This window comes from Manis pentadactyla, chromosome 13, assembly GCF_030020395.1.
Source record: "Manis pentadactyla isolate mManPen7 chromosome 13, mManPen7.hap1, whole genome shotgun sequence".
Lineage (NCBI taxonomy): Eukaryota > Metazoa > Chordata > Mammalia > Pholidota > Manidae > Manis > Manis pentadactyla.
The window spans coordinates 51,824,450-51,846,847 of NC_080031.1; the positions used below are offsets into that span (position 1 = coordinate 51,824,450).

The 22,398-nt window shown below is 37.1% G+C and overlaps 1 pseudogene; it reads right to left on the minus strand.

Moving 5' to 3' along the window:
- Nucleotides 1–245: 245 nt before the first annotated feature.
- Nucleotides 246–22,075, minus strand: LOC118920051 (nectin-3-like; annotated as a pseudogene).
- Between the last annotated feature and the right edge of the window lie 323 nt (nt 22,076–22,398).

The following is a 22,398-nucleotide window of genomic DNA, read 5'->3' on the forward strand; positions in this document are numbered from 1 at the left end:
TTGTACTGTTCACCATGTGAAAACTTGTTCGTTATGCTTCAGAAGATTGGAGAATGACGAGAATTAGGCTTGGGGTGGATTTATGATTGTGCATTGAGCATTGACTCCCGTATACAGAATCTTATTGTTGTTAACAACCATTTGATCAATAAATATGAGAGATGCAAAAAAATATATCAAACGTTTTATATTTTACAATCTCTGAATATTCCGAGAAGACCAATAGTCAATAAAACTTTGTCCTTTTAACCAAGAGAAAATTAAGTTCTAGTATTGTAATGTACTTGGTATTAAACCTCATTTACTTCTGTCTCACACAGCATGACCACACATGAAATTCCTTTTACACAAGTCTTCTACAATTTCCTTTTCACATTCAGATTTTGCACTGCATTTTCATTTTTTAAATAACCAGCCTCTCACCTTTAGGAGAAAGTTACTTTATTTTTCCCTTAATAAAAATTCACTTCCGTTTCTCATACATTCTATTACCAAAAATACACATCTTAGTTTTCTTACAGGCAGAGATGTTTCTCTTTTTATTTCTAGTAGCTTTACTTATGCTTTTTAAAATTCTAAACTTTTAAAAACTTTTATTTGTAGTGAAAACTGGTAGTAATTCTAAACTCTCTGTTATACTACCATTGTTTAAACTGGCAATTCTATCAATGAATATCATAATTTCTAGAAACATGTGCTTCCTCATAGCCTTTCCATAAGCAGAGAACATATTTACTAACAGACCTAAATTTGTCTTTAGTTTCTCTGTAATAAGGGTTCTAAAGCAGGTAAACCTACATTCAATAATTGATATTTCATTATTTCCTCTTACTTGGAAATAATCTAGGTATTCAATGAAAAACTAATCACTTAAATTTGCTTAGCAAAATCATAAGATTGCAGGTTACCAAAAACATTTTCAAGCTTTTTTAAGCACATACCATAACACATAATTATTTCTAAAATATTATACTAGTACACCTATTTGGTTTATTTGTTCTTAACAACCGTGCCTGGATTGCCCACAAAATATTCATGAGACATCAAAGTCAGCCACTCTCCCAAACCTTTACCTTATTTTTGAAATATTTAACAGATAGCATCAACTTATATGACTCTAAGTAAACCCAGGCAGAATAAAAGTTTTCATTTTAATGCTGATAACCTTAAATACATGCCTATTTTAATTAAATAACAAAGATTAGCATTGGTATCAAATATTTTATTGGCCCACGTGAACTTGAAAAGCTCTTGGGTTAGTTTTTATCAGAATTTCTGAAAGTTTTGAAATGCCCAATTCTTACAAGTGTTTTTTTTTTATTATTAACAAAATAATTTATTATTCACCGACTTATTTCCACTTCCAATCCCTGGCAAAACACCTAAGACAATTCTACACAATACTCTTCAATGAATCATCAACAAAGAAATGTATTCTTTGGGTTTCAAAACAGTTATCATTTTTATAGTCTTATAGGACTCCTCTAAGGAAGAAATTTAATTACCTCACAGAGAAGAACTATATTTGAAATTAGATAGCATTTATTTTTCATAGGATACAAGATTTCTGGAAATAATATACTTAATGAATTATGTAAACAAAAACAAAATTAAAACCTCATGATGCTCTCAGTTTTAATTGGAAAAACAAAAATCTTTAATCACATACATTACATTAAGTCAGAAAAGGGGGATGGTTTGCCAATACCCATTAGCAAGTGTTAGTGGTTGGGTTCTGTAATTCAGATTTTTCTCACTGAATCTCAAATTTCCAAGTTTGTACTCTAACTTTTTTATTCTGTGTATTTTACCTGTTTGAGCAACATCAATTTAAACAGCTAAAACAAGATGGTCTAGATAATTCTATGTCTAAATTTTTGGCCAATACATCTTATTTCTAAATCTGGTACTCCAATACTAGTTTACCCATGTTTTTCTATATACTGAAATGCCCTCTCTGCACTATATTTAACTGTGTACCAACTTTTCATTATTATTCTCATATTTAGGTCATGAAGCATTAAAACAAATATACCAAAAATCCAAGTTCACATGACAATATAAGAATTGTCCTCCAGAGATGAAAAAAATTATAGTAATTATCATGTTTAAAAGGCATGTTTTTATTATACTTGTTTGTATTTTGGACAAAAATATTCATCAGCTAATATGTTCTTCCACATATTGTATTCACTGAGTTTACTACCACAGTTTTAGTGCAACAAAATATCTTTGAAAAGCCACTTCACAGTAATTATGGCAAGGCTCATTAAAATGCAGAGGTAGAGATCCTATTTGTATACAAACCTAAAAAATGTTTGAAAAGGAAAGGTGTTTCATCAGGCTGAGTATTCTTTGTATGCTAAAAATATATATAAACATTTCTTGAATTAGTTTTACCGACATTTCTGATGCAGTATCATTTAATGGTAATAAATTTTGAGAGGTATATGTTTAACGAGCATTATACTTGGGATTATAGTCTTAGGTAAACATTTAATACACAATGCCAAGGTAGTTTCCTTTTTAAAAAATATTTGTACCAAAAGTCTTATTTTATGTTGACATTTTTTCTTACCTGTGCACCTCAGACCAATAAAGTACTCTGCATTAAAATTTAAAATCTTGAGACAGTAGCACAGCATGGAAAAAAAATGTAAAGCAGTTCAGATACATTGAACCCACATTTTACATTTTCATTTGTCAAATTAGAATATAAAAAAGTAAGCTTGAAAATCAAGTTGAAAAAACTTATTCTTCCTCAAGAAAAAGTATGAACAATCTAAAAATGATTAACTAGTATGAATGAAACATTGTACATAGTTAAGTCACATTTAGTGGTAGCTAAACATACCACTCCCTCCTGGAAATTATGGAACCATCTACATGTGAAACTAAATCATCTTCGTTTTCTTCATAACGTTCATCACTGACAAACTGAATTTCCATTTTTAGATCTTCATAATAATCCATTGGTCTTTCAAACCTACCGAGATTTTCTATATTGTTCCACTGTGTTTTTTCAGGCTCTTCTAAAATAGTCTTTCCATATTAGATTGCTCGCTGGATTTTTGTTTTCTTTTTTTACACTGTCTGGGTAAGAATCAAGCTCATCTTGTTGAAGAACATCTATTTGTGATTCTTTTTGCATATCTGATGGTGGAATGTAGTTCTTGGCAAAGTAGTCTCCACGAAACGTCCATCTTCTCCTATAGAGGAATATTCCAGCCAAAACACTTAAAAATACTATGAAGAGAGCCCCACCCACTACACTAGAAATGATCGTGCCAATTGTGTCATCCTTAATTGTTGCCAAAGTTTACAATGGGAAGGGCAATTTTTTTGGTTCTGTTGCTAGATCCTCGATGTCAGCAGTTGAGGTATGCCACTGAATTGTAGGCTGAAGGGTGATAGTAGTAGGAGGATCTGAAATGTAGATGACCTTTTGATTACTTCTGTGACCAAGGGAGTAGTCACTTTACAGACATAAACCAGAATAACTGAAAGTCAGTGGATGGACAAAATGAAGAGTATTGTCTGAAGCCAATAAACCATCAGGCCATTGTCCGTCCAACCTGCTCCACACAGATTTGAAGGGTGGTGAATTTGCATCAGCATTACACTTGAGATTGACACCTTTCCTTCCTACAAACCAATTTCCATCATAGCCTGTTACTGAAACCTCAGGAGCAGACTGTATATCTAATAGGAAAGAATACCTGCTGTCCTTTTCCAAGGCTGGATGTTTTACAACACAGGTAATTCGCCTTCCTCTAGCAAACCTGGCTGGAAACAACTTGTACTGACGGACAATTACTGCTGTTTCATTTGGAAAAGAAGTTGTAGTAGATTCCATTTCACCAACATCACCCTCCCAGTCAATGTGTGCAACTGGTTTTCCAGTGGCTGCAATACAAATGGCTGCTACTGTTTCACTTCCTCCATCAATTAAAGAATCTGTCCCTCTTACCAGGCTCACAGTGGGTTCAGATAACAGAGTTACGGTTGTAGAGGACTGAGCATTTCCAAGCGGGAATGTAATGGCTTTGCGTAAGTATTTTCCAGAATCAGAGAATCCTGTTACAGAGAGTAACTGGTGCATCATTAAGTGAGCAGCTGTTAAATGAGACCCTTCCCTGATATTCTCCTTGAAAGAGAATCCATACTGAGGATGATGAACTGCAACAGTCTGCGAACTTTCGCCATCTATCTTCTCCCACGAAATCTGTTATGGTTTCATTCACTTCAATTAAACATTTCAACGAAACATTCTTTCCCCACAGCGCCGTGACGTGCGGCTCCACAATAACTGGCCCGGCTGCGGCACCATGGAGCCGGGGAGGAGCGCGGCCGGAAGGGCGGCGGCGGGGGACGGGCCCGCGGGGAGACGCGGGGAAGCTGCGCCTGGGCGCCGCCGGGACCCAGCGGGGCCGCCCCGGGGCCGCGCCCTACCCGCCGTCCCCCCGGCCTCCCGCTCGCCCACCCGCGGCTCCCGGGCCACGGCGCCTCGGGCTCCGGGAGGCGGCGAAAGGCCCGGCGCGCGCGTCCCCGACTCCCGGCTCCTGAGACGTCGCCGCCGAGGACACTCAGCCGGGCGCTCGCGGCCGCCCGAACTCCGCCACTGCCGCCCGCTGCCGAGGTTGAGCCGCACCCCTCCCCCGGCACCCGCCCGCCTCGAACTCCTGGACAAGCGTTTGCTTTTAAACCAATAAATTTTTGCGACACCGTCGGGAAGTAGAAAAATATCTCCCATATACATGATATGTATACACACACACAAACTAGAAATGCAGATATGTTGTAGTTTTATACTTTATACTGCCACAAATGCGGTATAAAACAAAGCCCACTAGTTGAGTTCTTTAGATTTTGCTTTTAAGATTTTACTTCTTAAATGATTTTATCTAATTGCAATGCCCCCATTATGGCCATAGTTATTCTAAGTTGTAATTCCCCTGCAGGCTGGAAGAAGTTTTCTAAAATAAGACTTGCAGGTGGAGTTGTAACCTCCGTTTCTGTCCAAACATTCCTGGCTACCAATGGGGTGTGACTCTCAGTTCTGTCTGATCACAGCATCTCCAGCATAATGGATATTGAGCCATCATCTTGGGACACAAAATAAACTTACCAAGATTTGTTATTTTTGCTAGATATTCACAGCTTTCAGAACCACAGTTTGTATTTACTGCCAGAAGATGGCATGCCTGTCTAGAATTTAAAGACCACGTTAGGTAAAGCTTTCAGAGCAGATATAAAAGGCCCATATCATGGGGTTGGGCATTATGCATTTACTTGATATGCAGGTTTAACAATGATGGTTAAGAAAGGAAAAGTATATTCAAATATATCTGAAGAATATAATGCAAAATAATGAGCACCCATTCATGGACAATAATGGATTAAGGGTGAAAATAAGAGCATGTTTCCTCTCTTCCCAGTTGCTAACTTTCAGCTTGATGTAAGAGAACAGGTGATGTGCTTACAGCGGCGGAGTATTGACGCTCGCGGCCGCGGTGGGGCTTCGGGCCGGGGGCGGACCGGGGAGGTGGGGGGGAAATGGCGTGGCGGCAGGACATGCAGTGGTGCTGCCAAGGCGGCCACGGCGAAGGGGGCGGTGGGGAGGCCGGGGAGGGAGAAGGCGAGGCGTGTTGACGTTCCACGATACTGCCTTCCACATAATGAAGAAAGAAGTAAGGTCATAAAAAGTTAACCCTCATATTTTGTTTACAATTAAACATGTAAATGATGGGAGGTGGAATCAAGAATGGGGATAGAAAATCCTGAACTCACTTCTCTCACAGACATACCAAAATCTACAATTACACATAGAACAATTGATCTCTTGGAAAGAACTGAAGACTAGTAGAACAGATCATATACAATAAAGGTTATAAAGAAAAAGCCGCATTAAGGTGGGCAGGAGGGACAGATTATCAGTCTGTCGGGACCCACACTCCTGCAGCAACCCACCAGGAAAAGGGATATCACTGATGTAGAGAAAGGGAGGTGTCTTAGCCCTGCATTGGTCTCCACAGCCCAGGAGGGGACCTGCCCTGGAAAGTCGAGCTTCGATAGCACTTGGCTTTGATAACCTATTGGGCTTATGTCCAGGAGAACTGGAGGGATGTAGGATATCAAACTCCACTCTTAGAGGCCACGCATACGATCTTACTTGCTCTGAGACCCAGTGTAGAGGCAAAAGTTCTGAAAAGTGCCTGATGTTTAACAAGGAGGTCCACTGGCTAAGTGTAGGGCATGTGCCAGAGGGGCAGGGATCTATGAAATTTTCCCCAGGGATGGAAACACTGGTGGGCATCTTTGTCACTTTCTGTACAACTAAGTCTATCAGCCCTGGCAATCATCATTTCTGGAACTCTCCATCTCCTGTTGTGCACTGCTAAGTCCACCTTGACATTCCTTTGTGGATTTGCCAGCACAACCTTCCCCTATGGACCCAAGCCACTCCCAGGAGGCTTACTGCCCCATCACTCACAACAGGTAGACTTGGTCAGAAAAAGAGAACCACAAAAGAACCCCCACCCCATGGAACAAAATAGTAGCAGACTCTCAGATACCAAGAAGGGACTAGTGGTAACCAAAGTGCTAAAAGGAAAAAAAAGGACAAAATGCAATAACTATGGTGGGTTTTTCCACCACATTACAATTACTGCAACAGTTGAAGTGGGGCCTCACAGGCAGTGACACCAGGGTGCAAACCCACAGACATCCATGGGACTGTGGAAATTGCCACCAGACCATGAAAACTGCCGTGCCAGTGGCCAGTTAACACACCAGAAGCTCCACACCAGTCATGATCTAGCCACAACTGTAGGGTGCATGCAGGCCACACAGGTGTCACTCCTCGGGAACATAGCTCAGCTGACCAGAAGAATTTATGCTTATTTGCCCTACAGGCCACCTTCTATATAAAGACATTCCTTCATGACTGAGAGACATAAGTGACCTACTTAATACATATACACAGAGAGTTAGGCAAAATGTGGAGACATAAAAATGTGTTCTACATAAAACAAGAGAAAACCTCAGGAAACAAAACAAAGATAAACAATCCACCAGATAAAAACTTAAAGTAATGTTCATACAGACACTCTCTGAATCAGGAGAAGAATGGATGAACTTAGAACTTCAACAGAGAGGTAGAAAATATAAAAAAGAACAAATCATAAATTAAGAATAGAATTGAATGCAAAATACATTAAATGGAATCAATAACAGATTAGAGGATGCAGAGGAACAGATCAGTGATCTGGAAGAAGGGATAGTGAAAGTCACCCAATTGGAATAACAAAAGGAAAAAGAATAAAATGATGATAATTTAAGGCATCTCTGGATAATATCAAATGTATTAGCATTCATATTACAGGGGTCCCTGGAGGAGAAAACAGAGTGAAAGGAACAGAAAATCTATGAAATAATGGCTCAATTTCTCTAACCCAGGGAGGGAAATAGACGTCCAAGTACATGAAGCACAGGATCCCAGATAAGATGAACCCAAAGGAAACCACATGAAAACTTATGATCATCAAAGTTTTAGTAGTTAACAATAATGGGAGAATCTTAAAGACAGAATGAGCTAGAGGGTATTATGCTCAGAAATAAGTCAGCCAGAGAAAGACAAATACCAAATGATTTCCATCATTTGTGGAGTATAACAAAGAAGCAAAACTGAAGGAACAAAATAGCAGCATACTCACAGATTCCAAGAAGGGATTACTGGTAACCAAAGGGAAGGGTGGGGGAGGGCATGTGTGGAGGGAGGGAGAAGGGGATTGGGGGTATCATGATTGGTACACATGGTGTGTCTGGAAGGCAGTGTAGCTTAGAGAAGACCAATAGACTCTGTGGCATCTTACTACACTGATGGACAGTGACTGCAATGGGGTATGTGGGGGCTTGATAATAAGGATGGATGTAGTAACTATATTGTTTTTCTTGTGAAACTTTCATAAGAGTGTATGTCAATGATATCTTCATAAAAAAAGGCAGAAGGAGAAAAAAATCTTATTAAATATAGGGGAAACCAATAAGACTATCAGCTGATTTTTCAGCAGAAACTTCCAGTCCAGAGAGAGTGGCTTGATATATTCAAAGTGCTAAATGGAAAAAAAAGAACAAAATGTTTACAACCAAGCATACACTACACTGCTAGGTTATCATTCAGAATTGAAGGAGAGAGAAGGAATTTCCTAGATAAACAAATCTACAGGAATTCGTCAACAACAAACTGGCCTTACAAGAAATGTTAAGGGTTCTTTTTTAAGTGGAAAAGAAAAGGCAATATCTAGAAAGAACAAGACTGGGAGAAAAATATATCACTGGTATTGCTAAACATACAGTAAAGGAAATGGGTCAACCACAGGCACAGCTAGTTTTTTGGTTAAAAGACAAAAGTTAAATAATCTAAAACTACAATAAGTAGTCAAGGGATACACACAATAGTAAAATACAAAATATGACATAGGAACCAAAATGCAGAAAGTAAAAATGTAATGCTTTTAAAACACACTTGAATGACTATCAATTAAAGTAGACTGCTAAATATATAGGATGTAATATATGAAACTCATGGTTATAGCAAACCAAATATCTATAATAGGTACATAAAACATAAAGATAAAAGAAACCAAACATAACCTTAAGGAAAGTCACCAAATCAGAAGGGAAGAGAGCAAGAAAAGTGAAGAATTATAAAAACAAGAAGACATTCAATCAACAAAGAACAATAAATATATACCTATCAATAATCACTTATAATGTAAACTGATAAATGTTCCAATCTATAGATGCAGGGTTGCTGAATGGGTAAAAAAAGGAAAGACTCCTGTACATTTTCTACTAAAATTCTCACTATAGAACTAAAGACACACACAGACTGCGAGTGAACAGATGGAAGAGGATATTCAATGCAGAAAGAAATGAAAAGAAAGCTGGAGTAATATAACATCGCTGTGGAAAGCATTGCTGAACTTCCTCAAAAAATTACTAATAGAACAATAGTTCTATTAGCAATGTGATATGAACCAGAAATTCTATTTCTGGGTATTTATCCATAGAAAATAAAAACATTAATTCAAAAGACATACACACCCCTATGATCATTGCAGCATTATTTGCAATAGCCAAGACATGGAAGTAAATTAAGTGTCCATCAATAGATGAATTGATAAAGAAGATGTGGTACACATACTCAATTATTATTACTCAGCCATTAAAAAAATGTAATATTGTCATTTGTGACAACAAATGTAGACTATATTAATGTAAGTTAAATAAGTCAGAAAAGAAAACAAATACCAAAAGATGTCACTTATACATGGGAAGTGTCTTATACATGAGAGTGTCTTATTTGTACATTATATGGAATACAGTTAACAATATTTAACAAATTCATATAGTGAGGGATGGTAGGTAGAATTATCATGATGTATATACAAATACTAAATCAGTACCTTACATATGAAACTAATATAACATTGTATGTCAATTACACTTCAATAAAATAAGAATAAGTACATTTTCTACAAAGCAGACAAATAAAACTGTAGTAACCATAAAAATGTTATTTATATATACATAAATTATACATTATTTTAAGTTATAGCTATTTTATTTATATATTAATTAAAAATTATTATTGTGTATAACTTATAAATATATAAATTATGCATAGAACAAATATAGAAAATGCTAACTTTGTTTAGGAATGGGAGGTATTTATATATATTTATATTCTATTTGCTTATACCTCCATAATATTAGAAATACATAATTGTATTGAATAACCAGATAATGTATTAAGAAGTAAGATTAATAGGAAGCACTTGACACAAAAACCAACATACTATAAAGTGATACAAACTCACAAATAGTAATAGTGTCAAAGCTTCAAGAAAGAAGAATGGCACTGTAAATTGAACAAAATAGAGTTAAAGACACTGAAATGGAGTCTGAAGGTCATTAAGGACATGGGGTCTACGCACATCCTCTTCTCTGAAACTACCGTTTTGGGAGAAATGTTTTCCTTTGTATTCTACCAATCAACAAACATCCAAAACTTTCTCTGCCTGCTACAGAGTGAAACTGTGCCTAGTGATAATCCTAGCAACCAATTATGTACAGATAAATGTAGCTTAAATAACTATAGACAATCAGAATTATTTCAGAACAACCAATTTTAGTCCCCTTGGAGTTATTTCTTTTACCCTTAAAGACCCTGATCCCTTTCCCACCTGGGAAGCATACAGGATTTCCTCTGGAATCTGTATTCTGATTTTGATTCTTAACATCCCAATAAACACAAATGATTACTGTACCATTTGCCTGTTCTTGATTGACAACACAGATAGCTAATCTTCAATATATGGAAGTTTTATATTTATGTTAAATGAAATTTTGTATTTGTTAAATGAAACATTTTCCCCTCAGTAAAGGCATTGTGTTCATTTTGTAACATATACACATAAAATCACTATATCATACATCTTGAATTTACCCAATGTCACATGTAAATTACTGTATTAAAGCTGGAAAAAATAAGAAAAGTTTGTTATTTAAATACTGCCATTTGAACCCCCATTTTACTTTTTCCTGATCAGCTTTTAATGACCTTGAGCTCCTGAGAAAAGCTGCCACTAACTGACTGGCATTGCCAGTGGGAGAAGTGCATGGCCAGGGCACCCACAGCATCCGAGGGATAATACCTCAAGATGCATGTTTCACTTCTCATTCCAAAATAAACTATATTTAAACAGTGCATTTAAATGTAGAAATTACACTATAAAAGGACCAGAAAGTAATTATATTTACAAAATGTTAGGGGTGAAAACACCTTTCTTAAGCTGTTCATTTGTTGGTGCTAAAATCTGAACTCTGTCAGCCATTTCTAACTTAATTACCAGAGGTGATGGTTAAGATTAGATGTCGATATAATAGAAATTCCTTTACAGGCACATGACCAAATAGCTAGTGAGTAAAAGCATTAATAGGGAACTTAGAGTGAAAGCTAACATTCTCTCCTAAGCTGTTTTGCAGAACAAGATATTCTAGGGAGAGAAGGCCTCAGATGCACTTATCAGTTGCTATTTGCAAATATTACTTGCCAGAGCTCTTCTGACTGCCACTTGGAGGTCCCCAACCCATTGACAAGGACTGAGAGTTTGCCCAATCACTCCTTTCCTTCTTGATACCAATCAGAATTGCACTGAGTTTTCCTCTTATTTGCATGTTGGACCTAAGTGAGAACTGGTTTGTTCTATAAAAGAACAGCCCTGTGCTTTGCTCCAGGAGACACTGGTTGGGAGTTAACACAGCTGCTTGGTATATATTTTCCATGTAATAAACTTTCCTTTCTTACCCTCTGGCTTGGTCAAGTCCTATGAGTTGACGCACATGAAGAGATGAACCTCTCATGCCCCAACACTCACTGAGAGCTTACACCCACCCAGAGCTGGCGCTGATTGAGCACAGACACCCAGGAGAGGTGAGCCCCTTATGAGATGAATCATCAAGAAATGCAGCTCTAAAAGAGCTGACACTCGCCAAGAAAGGAATCACTTGAATTAGGTTACAAAGAAACCATATTAACCAGATTTAGGTCTTCAATCTAATCCTTTTGCTGAGGAATTGGAGATACTTTCTTCTCAGAAAAATTCTACCTGAATAATCTTTGTTGGTGATGCTGTATTTTGGGATTGTAATATATAAATTCTACATCTTTTTACATTGGTATTTCTTACAAGTAAGCACACTGCATCATCAGGAAAATGCTCAATAATATATTTTTCATGAGCATAAACTTTTTCTGAGATTTTCATAATAAAAGTGATTCTTTCACTTATTGGGAAGTAATGAGGCAATTCTTCTTGGGACCGTGGCATATGGCAGCTGTGCAGCTACTTGACACTACATGATTTACTCAATAATCAGAAGTTCAGAACTCCTGCTTTCATCATTTCCCCCTAGTTCCTGGCCCTTCACACGTGCACTCACTCCAAGCTCACAGGAGCCTTCTGGGGGTCCGGTTGGATCCAGACTCCAATAGGGGCAGGTCTACAGCAGTGCAAGCACACGTCATCACCAAACCTCACCCTATGGCTTGTGACCATGATTCTGAGTATAAAGTTACAAATATATGAATAACATATAAATCAATATAATATATAAATATGTAGTATATAAATGATGTATGTACTGTCATATATGAATTTTACTATACACAAATATGCAAATAAATAGAAAATTATATAAACTTATATTCCATCAGTTATAACCTGAATAATTTCTAATAGTGATGCAGCTGAGTCCTCTTTGACTTTTGCGTTTCTCTTCCTAATGACTATTTTTAAATATGTGCTCTTCACCTTTCCTGAACTAAAATCTCATGTGAGATCTAATGCATGGGATGTGGTTGGGGTGACAATGCTGCGTTTTATAAATAGCAAATAAAAGATGCTGTATTTTGGAATTATGTTCACTCTTATAACCTAAAATAGGAAAATGTAAGATACATCAGTTAAAAAATACTGAAACACTATACATTAAATCTATTCGATCAAGAAATAGCTTCCCTTTGTATTTTATATATATATTGTAGAATCTACCATTAGGTGAGAAGAGATATATGGCATAAACGTAGCCATCTTAAAGGCTTAGAAGCCATTTTTCTGAATATGTGACTTAGAAGGAAAAACTGGAACTGGGTAAGGCCTTGGAAAACAAGTTAATCATGAACACCGGGATGGGGGCAGCTGTGGCCTTCGGTCAGCTAACCTTGGTCAGTTAATCCTACATACCAAGCTTATCGTGCAGAACCTCCCTAACAGTTGAGGAGTGGTCTCATCTTTCTCTCGCTTAACCCCAGGATGTATGTCTTGCAAAGATAATGTGCAGCTGTGGAAAATTACTAAGCGTTAAGTGTTTTGAAAATGCTATATAAACCTTTGGTTTTGAGTGCTCGGGGTCCTTGTTGAAACCCGCTGCGTCGGGCTGACACTTGGACCCCAGCTAGCTGGTTCCTGAATAAAATCCTCTTGCTTGTTGCATCAACAGACGCCTTCCGTGAGTGAATTGGGGTGGCATCCTCCTTTGAGGAGATCCAACAATATCACTTTTTAAAACAGACATGTAAGGACAAAATGAAAATAGTGGCTGTTAAAAAGTAGGATCTTAGAAACCCCTAAGGGAGGATTTTAATATCCACAATGAGCACTTTGGGTCCCAACTGCTACAAAGTTACATATGGAGCACATCATTGGTTGGTTGTTAAAGCCCAGTTGTATTCACTGTATAACCAGCATTCACTTCTTGAAGTATTTATTCTATGTATAGTAACCAACCCTTGCTTAAAGGAGCATCAGGAAGAGGATGGGAAAAGAGAATGGAGTGTGACAAGATCAAAAAATCAAAATTGACATTATAATGATGGTCTGTTTGATAAATGCTAGTATCTTACCTCCTAAAACTTGTCTAACAATGGAGGGCTCAATAATATATTCTGTCTGGGTTGCCAAAGGTGGGTTAGGGTATATATTGGAAAAAAAAAAAAGACCAGGAACTTTTGTTTGAGAACAAAAAAAAAGCATCAGTTTTCCCTAGTAATACAAATCCCAAATGGGATTACTTTGTTCCAATGGACACTTTTCAGTGTTCCCTTGAGGTGTTTTGATTTCTCTAACTTGATAATTATTTGGCTTCCCAGTAAGACTCCTTATTAAACTAGGGGCAGGTTAAAAGCAGAGACCAAAGATTTAAATTGTCTCTCATAGAACATAGGGAAGAAAAGCTTGAAAGCAACTTTATTTTCGTAGTAACTTCATTGAGCTTGGGGCCCTGCCAGTAAGCCCTGCTGAGGATGTTCTGAGGGACTTGTTAGAGAGCTACAGTACAGCAGTTAAAAAGCTATGATTAAATATAGGAAATTACAAGCAAGTGCATCTACAGTTTGAGTCCCAGGAGAAGAGCTTGTTAAAATACCCCTTGGGCTTCTATCTCAGCCCTTCCTGGTATTCTGGAAAGTAATTAAACCCCACAGTCACTTAAGGGATAAATTGGCAACAGTGAAATCAAAGAGAAACTTTGAGAAAAAGTTTTTATTTCTCTTGGAATCAGAGCAATTCCCATACATGATTCATAGACACACTGCTTATCATTAAGCTCACTGTGTGTGTTACAAGAGTGCTCATTAATTTGAAGTGGGGACGGCAAAGTGCACTCTCCTTTGAGGCTGCGGGCTCAGTAACGATCGTTTTAACATTTTTATTATGTTGCATCATTTCTGGTAAAATGGTCACTGAGCTAAAACTGTAGCTCACATATTTTTAGAAACACACAATATTGAACTCCTACTTCCCAAAAAGTTATTTGATAGTTTGAAGTTTACACACGTTTCACTTATTCATATAGCCCAGGAGATGGGCCTAAAATATTCAAAACCAAAAAAATCAGTAAATGGTATCAATGTGGTAAAACATTCAATCAATTCAGGAAAAATACAAAAAAAATATATAGGATAGACTGAACAGACTTAATTCAGTCAGAACTTCTAAAATAAGAGAAGATCCATCAGTGTTCTTTCTTTTCTGCTTGTTTCATGACCGTGCTCTGGTCCAAAAGTATTTTTGTTACTTTCTCCTTAGTGTTTCTTAATTTGAAATTTATCTTTTGGCATTAAAAAATGTCTTGGGCCTCCCACAATTCTACCACCTCATTTTTTGTCTTGTGAAGATTTAAAAGAGAATATTTCAATCCAATTCATGTTTAAGATAATAATAATTATTATGTCCTTATACAACATGTTAATGATACTCCTTATATTTACTTATAAGTCAGAAAATTATAAAAATTTCAAACATACTCTATGCTGTTTGGCTTTGTGTATCTTACTAAGTATTGCAAAATGCATGGATTTTATTTTTATCACCCATTACCCATTGTAAGGTTGAAGGCACTGGGGGGAGGGGAGGGGGGAGCACGTCAGACACTGATGACTTGCCAAAGTCCCTGGCTGCTGCCCCCTCCCAACCTGAAAAATGTGCCTTAGGCTAGCCAATCCTCGCACCACCGTAAATCTAAGCTCTGCCTCCCACCTACCTTCTTTAAAAACTCGCTGCCTGCCCTGATGAGTGTGACTTCCCCAGCCTGTGATAGCCAGCCAGACGGGGGAATATCACCCGGGATTTGCCCTCAAATAAACTGCCTGGCCCTATGTTACCTCTTGTCGCCTGCTTATTTCGGCTAGAATTTACCTTACACCCATATGCTTTTGTCATTCTCCCTGTACTATAACAGCCTTCTTTTCTCTCCTCTCTGTCACACGCTGGGGAAGGTCTCCCTGTCTGGTGTCCTGCCTGTGGGTCTCAGCCCTGGGCAGGCTTACTCCTGATTCAGTGAGACCAAAAAATAACAATGGAACATCCTTGGGCTGAAAGGGCTTATACCCAGCTTTATTCTCATGGTGGCCGGTCAAGCACTAGAATCCCACCCACTCGGAGCAGCAGGCTATTGTCTGTCTCCGGGCCTCCCTGCCCCTGCAGCTGGCTCAGTCTCTGCCCTTGGCACTACCACCATTCCAGCATCTGCTCTTCTGCCACCGTGCAGCTGTGCAGCGGTGCCACCGGGTCACCCAGAGTCCTCAGAGGAGCTCTTCACATAGAGTCAGTAACAACACATTGCCCACATGTGTGCAGTGGGCGAGCTGACCAGGACCAGTGAGAGTCCCGGCCACAGGGACCTTCACTTTCTCTACCTCTTGTAACTAATAGATGACGCTTTGACTATGTTGAATCTATTTATTTTAGTTTTTTCCTTATTTCAGTGAACATGGTGTACATTTTGAAGATTTCTGGTTATTTTATATCCACTTTTCTTATTTTGCCCTTTCTGATTTGCCTTATAAATTCTTACTATTTAAAATAAAAATTATGCTTCTACTTTGTTAAAATTAAAGTGTGTGCATAGATTGCAAGACTTTTCTTGCAGTATAAATTCTATCTGTAGCAAGTTCTTATTACTATGGTAATTTGGGGCTATTTTTCTTAACATTAGACATAACCACATGGAGAACTCTCTCTCTCTCTCTCTCTCACGCACACACACACACACACACACACATTATGTTTATGTTATGGCTCTCACCAACTGTCCTTAACATTTTCTGCTTAGCAGCCATTTGGGGTTCCAATTGAAAACTGGCTCCTGGAGTTCATCACTTGGATCTCATCCCCCATTCAGATGCTGTGAATGTGGCAGGTCCAGAGCCAGGAGACAGTTTGGCTCAGTTCCCAGCAAATACGGAGCCTTCCTCCTCAGTCCCCTGACCTCAAGCCTTCCTGTAAACATCAGTGAGTCAGACAGCAGCCTGACTCATTTGGGCGGCTCCCTGTAAGTGGGCCAGAAGCCCACAGCGCTCTAGCTGCTCGTCGAGAGCCTTGCTCCAGCCCCGGTCTCTTCCAGGACCTCATTACTCACCTTTTTCCCTGGCACACAGTTGCCTTCTGTGTCCAGTGACAGAGCCAGCCAGTCCTCAGCTCAGATTCGCACATTCAGCTGCACTTCACCAGCTTCAGGTCTGCAGAGACGTGCACCTGGAGTTTCCTGTCAGAGGAAATTTTGTTTTAATGAGCAAATGCAAATACATTTTTACATACACTTTACTTGTATTTGGTATGTTTCTGTAGCAAGAATTAGGATTTGTGTGCAGGTTGATCCAAATTTTTCATTTTTTTTCTTTCATATCTACAGTAATGTGTCTTCATCATTATGATGGAAATTTTATTGCTGTTTAAATTGCTCTTTAGGGATTAGTTATGGAGGTGATCTCAGCTCTTCACAAACTTGTTAGCCATTGGTTTACTCATCTAGATGTTGTTATGCATTTTTTTCTTTGTCTATGACTGGGGACCATTATAGGGTCTATTACTCTCTAGTGGAAGATTCAATATATATGAAAGGTAAGGAAACTCACTGTGCTGTCATTCTTCATGTCCTGAGGTCCAGAGCCAGTTATGACTCCTGGCATCCTTTTATGATTGCTGATTTATTTCCCAGATACTCAGGTCTACGTAGAGAGGGGTAGTGGGGGAAACTGGATTTATCTTATTTTATCCTGGAACTGAAAAATTGATCTGTTGATTTTCTGAAATAAGGAAAAAAAATATTACTCTAAAAACTGAAACTAAAAATATTCAGGTTGAAAAGTTTTTAGTTTCCCCCATCGTTTCTGTTGGTTTTGAAGTCACCAGGTGGTGCCCATATTGTTTCATGACTGTTAAGTATTTTGGGAAAATATCCTCCTTTGCCACTTCTTGTTAATATATTATTAATCAAGTTAGTCGTTCACTTATGTATATATTTGTCTAGTTTATTATTTACTTTTATTTTAAAATATATTCCTAAAATTTCATTTTAGGTATGCCTTTAACAAGTATGGGTTGTGCTTAATTTTTAATGCATTTTTAAAATTAATCTCCACTAGGAAATTGAAATTTACTCCTCAGGATCAGCTTAGGGGAGGCAGAATCACAGTGGTTTGTAAGTGTCACTTATGCCTGATGACTTCCTGGTTCTTCTGGGTTCCCTGATCCCAACTCCAACAAAGGGGGTTCCTGTATACACAGTCCCCAGCTGGTGTCTGGGAGTTTAACTCAGTTCTGACATTGTCTACCTGGGAACGACATCAAACTCCGCAGTTAGGTGTCAGTCATACAAAATTGCCCCACATCCACTCTAGACACTAGTTGCAAGACCCAGGCTGTTACCTGTGCTTCTGACCTAAGGCTAAAGATTGGAGGTTCCAGTGACCTTCTCCTTAGTCTGATTAATATTCAAGAGAGGCTTATAAAAGTCAGGGAAACAATTACATTTACCAGATTGTTAAAGAATTTGACAAAGGATTGGAATCAACAGCTAGAAAAGGTCACAAAGAAGTTGTGTCTTCATAGAGTTTGGGCTCAGCTCAAAAGCATTCTGGTTCCTCAAGTACGGGGGCTTTCTGAGAAATAAAGGACCCAAAAGCTGTCCTCTTGGGGTTTTATGGAGTGTTTATTATATAGTCATAATTGACTGTCATTGGCCAATGCCTGATTCAACTTTCAGCCTCTCTACCACATGCAGAGTTTGGAAAGTGGAACTAAGAGCTCCAGTCTTCTAATCATATGATTGGTCCTCCTGCAGCCTGCTCCCGACCTTAAATGAATCCAAATATCACCTTCATTAACTGCAAGACACCTGTTTCATGTTAGAGGCTCCGAAGTCTTTCCAAGATGTGTGATTGAAGACCAAATATGCCTTGGAAATCTATTTTAATTATCTGAATAACCAAACACATATTTCTAATATATCATTATGTCACACTGGCAAAAGAATAAAATGATGTATGCAGAAATTATCTTCATGGCTTCTAATCAATTTTGTATCTTCAATTCTAATAGCAGATTACTAGAAATGTTTCAAAAGTTCATTGATAGAAAACTGGTCACAAAAGATTCCACACAATAAATGCCTGCAACATGGAACATCGTGCAGCTATCAAACATGACAAAGAGTTCCAAAATTGTTCTACTGGAATTTTAATGCAAATATTGTACAAGTGTTTAAGTTTATTTAATAAATGTGGTTTGTTATAATAGGTTATAACTGTAAAAAATTGCTCATCAAATGTCAAAGTGAGCACAACATTTAAAAGGGACAGTTCAAACCAGAAGAAAAATGTTACATATAAACTATTGGCTCTGTTTCTCTGGAGAATACTTATATAAAAGTTACCATGTGCATTATATATAAACACACAATAAGATATATGTATCTTATTATATAATATATATATATATATATATATGTATGTATTTAAACCCGTGCTATTTGAGGTTCACCTATATATGGCAAAGCAATTACCAAAATAATGTTAGTAATTCATGAATCAATCAATCACCTCACATAATTATAACTTTTGCATGCAGAGAGAACTTTAAAAATCTTTCTTGGTGAAAATTCAGAAAGATTATTGCCCATAATACATATATATTTCGACATATATAAATATATTCACGCATATATATTCATATATATATATGTATATATAGAGAGAGAGATTGTTGTTATTATAAGGAATTAGCATGTGTGATCACAGAGCTCAGGGAGTCTGAACTCCGCCCCGCTGACCTCTCGCCTGCACTGGGAGGATGGAGGCCACCGCCCAGCTGGGAGGAGCTGGAACCCCAGGTCACAGCCTGTCAGGTTCCAGCTGTAATACTGGTTCATCCAAAGCACCCCTTGTCCACACTCCCCAACTGTTATAATTATTTTAGTCTATCAATAGAATTAGGGCTACTTAACTAATAAAATAAAATTCAGCTGTTGCATGGAAGTATCTTAGCAGTATTTCCTTAATATTTCAAACAGCCATTTGCTGTCAGATCACTTCTGTTGCAATTTAGGTGTTTTATACTATTGATTTCTTCAAAACAGAGTCCAAACAAGCCACAAATTTGGTTGATCTGTGTCTTAGGTTTCTTTGAATCTTCAACAATTTCCCACTCATGTTATTTTTGTGTCTTTTGTATTTGCTGATAAAATAAACCATTTTTCTACAAAATTCCACTTTCTGGATTATTTTATTACAATTCCATAGCCATTGAACTTATTCTGTCTCTTGTCCTTTCTGTAAAATAAAAGTTTGATTGAATCTTCTTTCCATTGTTTTGTGCAGAAGAATTCAGATGAGGTGTACCTTTATTGAATCATACCAGGATCATATAATGTATTGTGACCCCTTTTTTATACATAATAGGTTTAATTGTTATGGTCAGGTGGTTTCAATCTCTATCATTTGTTATAAAATATCCCATCTTTACCTAGTAATTTATCAGTCACTAAAAAATGATACTTAAATGTTTTTGTTCCTTTTGCATGTATTTGCTTGAAGTTTCTGTAAATGGTAAGTACTTTACTCTGTGGTTACATTAAAATGCAGTTCATTCATGCTTCAAAGGTAACTGATTTTCTCTTTGTTTGTTTGTTTCTTTGGAAGCCTTATTGTGTATCCTTTTGTTTTTTTGCCCTTATGATTTACTTTACTGAACCTTACATCACATTACTCTTGTTTAATGTTATTAAAATATATTCATAGGTTAACTATTTATACAAAATTAGATTCATTTGCTTCCAGTTTTAGTGATTTAAGATTAATTTAATTTTGTACAATTATTTGAAATATTTACATGACCTACAAAACTACAAAATAAGGTACAAGAAGGTAAATGCTAGAATACAAAGGTTCCAGTTCTGTCTTAGTCACATGTAGTCTTCCTAACTCTATAAAAAAATCACCTGCATTAGCTTTGGTATAACCTTCTATTGTTTAATATGAATAATATTAATTAAAACTTTCTTAAGCAATATGTCCTGGAGATTATTCCATAATGTTATTTCATACACACCCATCCCCAACACACACATACACATATTTAATAATACTCAGAATTACTTCACACATTGATTCTTTTAAATTGATTGAGGCTCATTTTATGGCTAAATATATGACTCATTTTTAAAATTGTTTTACATGTGCTGTTAAAAAATATCTGCTTTCTCTTTGGAGAGTATAATATGCACTACTGTATATCAGTAGTATATATGCTTTAAAAGTTCAATGTATTTATGTTCAAGCTTATTAAAGTATTTATATATTTGATATTTCTTCAAATGGTGTTATACTGGTTTATATATCATGTTTATAAGGTTGTTGATGATTTATATTTTTATATTTTCTATTATATAATGTCTCTTACCCTTAGTGATTTATTTTAACATTCATCTGTAATTATAAAAGGAACAGCAAGAAAATAAAAACACTTAAACCAGAATTACTATGTATATTAATGAGCCAGTTCTCTGAGGTAAAAAAAAAATTTTCTGTCAAATGCTCACAATAATAAAAAATTGAAAATATTAAAACAATTAATTGAAATACAGGTGTACTCCATTATTAGTGATGAACTCCAATGTGAATGTGTTACTGCCTCCCAATATTATCTAGTAATAGTATAAAGCCATTGCTGTTAGGAAAAAGTAATACAAATAAGCTTCCAGAAAAGGGATAAACATTAAAAATGACAGTCGACCACAATTTAGAAACTCATGATTCATAATTGAGAGCTGTCTTTGAAGTCTTTCATGTGAAAGAAAGGAAGGCACAATTCTGTGGAAACACTTGTTTTCTTGATGTTGACAAGCATGGCTGTAATAGGTAAGAGAAAACAAGGTGATGAGAAACTTTACTTGATTCTAGTGTCAATAAATTGTTTTCAAAGAAACAGGAAAAACAATGCTAAATTCTTAGAAAAATGAGTCTAAAGCAAATCAATCATTGTAGTTCTGTGTTATTATCTAATATGTGTACAATTCTATTTTCATAAGAAAATACTGAAATACTTATTTTGTGAGTGAAGTAAAGATACATTACAGAAAATATGTTCCCAATATTAAACTCTGTCCCTAAAATATATCATGTAAAAGAACTATGTAAGGCTAACCATTAGTTGAAGAGCTCTTTTCCAGATTATTATTATTTTTAAAATTCCTGTGGTAAAGTTCATTCCCTATCTCAAAATCTAAGTCGTGTGGCATATTTTCAGACAAAAGTTCACAAACTGCTAAGCAGTTAATTTTTACAGAGAACATTTAAGATGAAGTAGAATTTTTAAAATGATTTTCCCACAGCGGTGAAGAGAGCCATCTCGGTCCCCAGGGACCATGTGAAGAAGAAGAGCTGGGTCATGCAGCCTTCATATGAAATGGTCTGCCCTGAAGTGAGCAGGGTTTCCAGCATCTTCGGCAGGATGCTTGGTGTACAGATTATGTCCACCACAGCCAGCGCCAACAGGAGAACATGCATGGGAGTAGGCAAGGTGGCATTACAGATTATGGCGATGACAATGAGCATATTGCCAAGAAAAGCCACGAGATAGATGAAGAGAAACAAGAGGAAAAGAAGTCCTTGGAGCTCAGGCTTTTGGGTGAGGCCCAGAATCACAAAGTCGACGAAAATGCTGCTGTTCATCTTACTTTCATTAAATGGCAGGCATGGCAGAGAATGAATACCTAGTAATTAAAGCCCTTTCATTAGGGTCCTTTTATTAGGGAATTTAATGGGGACAGGTGTGTGAGAGAGAGAGAGCTGAGTGATTTGAGTATTTGAATCAATACAACTTGGTAGCAGGTATTCCCTATGCTGGGGCTCAGTTCTCCACACAGGAGCCTCTGTTCCCCAGATGCACACCATATCGTGATGCGTGTTTTCCATTCATGACTACAATAAACTGAAGCCAGAGATTGAGAAGAAAAAGATAGGGAAAAGTAAGTGCCTTCAAATATTTTAATATT